Source organism: Fukomys damarensis, unplaced genomic scaffold (assembly GCF_012274545.1).
Source record: "Fukomys damarensis isolate Sample0158 unplaced genomic scaffold, DMR_v1.0_HiC HiC_scaffold_19, whole genome shotgun sequence".
NCBI lineage: Eukaryota > Metazoa > Chordata > Mammalia > Rodentia > Bathyergidae > Fukomys > Fukomys damarensis.
The window spans coordinates 1,190,493-1,192,427 of record NW_022900931.1 but is presented as its reverse complement, the minus strand read 5'-3'; the positions used below and the strand labels follow the sequence as shown (position 1 = coordinate 1,192,427).

The window sequence follows — 1,935 nt, the reverse complement described above, 5'->3', positions numbered from 1 at the left end:
GCATCCGTCACTGCCCGAAGGTGGACGGGCGTCTTCCCCAGGAAAGAGCACGACTTGCAGTTTTAATTGAAAATAAAACGAAGGGAGGTGGAAAACCAGAGAAATGGGAGCAAACCGCGCTTTGAGGAGTGCAGGAAATTCAGCGAGGACCTCATCCTCTCTGTCAGTCTCTGACCGTGGGTTCCCACACACACACCCCTGGGCCCCTGGAGGCCCTCACGGGACCCCTTACGCACTTCACGCATGACCAATGAGTGATTCTCACTGCAAAGGTTGCTGGGAACCCATGGGTCCTTGCAAGCGGCTGCTGTGGCAACGCCCCGCTCTTCACCACGGGGTTGCCCCGAGCCATGCAAAGAGCATGGCAGGCAACGGACGTGGGGAATCTCGCCACACGTGGCTAAATCGGTCTACAGCACACAGACCTCCTTCCTACCTGAACGTCTCCAGAAAAAAAGCCACAGCTAGATTCGAAACAGTTTACAGAGATCAGTTACGTGCTTGGCAGCAAATAAAACCCTTTAAGAATCGAAGGACAAGCTTTGCTGGCTATATTATCCGATCACAAAACAATAAAATTAGAAATATTAATGGGAAAAGACAACTAAAGTATTTTGAGTGCTGGAAATACAAGAAATCCACTTACAGATAATCCCTGGATCAAAAAGTTAATGAGGAAAGAAATGAAGGCTTTGGAAAGGAGGGTATCTCCCTGAGCACAAACTATCTCGGGGAGGCCTCCTCACTGTAGGGGACACAGAAATGAGCAGTGTATTCTCTGCTGACACACAGGGAAACAGCAGCACCTCCCCAGGAATGAGGAGGGACACATGTACTAACATGAGAGCCGAAAGAAAAGAGTAAACAAAACAAGTGGAAGGCACGGGCTTAACTCAAAGTTGATTGAGGCTAAATCTACGTAAATTAATTACGGGAAGAAGAAGAAAGACAGAGACTACGAGAGACACAGAGAAAATAAAGACTAAGAGTGGAGAACAGGCACATAAATGAAAAGACTAATTATGAAGTAATTACAGATATTTGATTCTATGGCAACATATTTATAAACCTAGAAAAAGGTTTTATAAATGCAAAACTTAAAATGTATCCTAGAAATGGAAAACTGAATAGGCCAATTACCATAAAAACATTGGAAGTCTGGGCTGGGGATTTAGCTCAGTGGTTCCACTGCGTGCCTTGCAAGCACAAGGGCCCAAGTTCGATCCTGGTACAAAAAAAAAAAAAAAAATGGAAGTCTGATTTAGGTTCTACCATGGAAAAACTTACCAGGTTTAGTTACACTCAAAATGAATTTCATCTGATCTTTAAAGCAGTAGCATACTAATCTATGCCACTTAAAATATTCCAGAACAAAGAAAGTACTAAAAGAAAAACTCTTTTGAATTTTACAGTGAATATATTTTTGAACAAAATTATTAAAACTACCAATATCACTTACAAATATAAATACAAAATTCTATTTAAAATTAGTGTCAATCAACGAATCAAAAGCAATCCTACACTTGATCTTAGCCAAAAGGCCAAGAAGCGATGCAAAAGCAATCCTAATAATGTTCTATGCCCAAATAGGACTCAAGGGCACACGCCCATCCTCTCCACTATGTCTGAGTCCAGTGTAACCAATAGAGCAGACCAGGACACTGATCCCTGGACATGCAGGCAATCATAGGACCTTCAGAATTGACTGTGACAGAAAGCAAGAGAATCAACCAAGCCCAAACAACACAAAAGAGAGGTATGCTCTGTGAAGACAAAAGGCTTTTGATCTTCCCTGTTGATAAAGATTGGGGGGAAAGCATTCACCAAATGTAAGCACCACAGCAAACACACATCTACCTGGGCTGGTGGTAAGGAGCCTGGAGAATACACTGTGGTGGCTGTAGATCCATTGCCAGGGCAGAGGAGGGATCCATC

The 1,935-nt window shown here is 43.2% G+C and overlaps 1 pseudogene; it reads right to left on the bottom strand.

Moving 5' to 3' along the window:
• Positions 1 to 1,462: 1,462 nt before the first annotated feature.
• LOC117286995 lies at positions 1,463 to 1,553 on the bottom strand (annotated as a pseudogene).
• Positions 1,554 to 1,935: the final 382 nt, after the last annotated feature.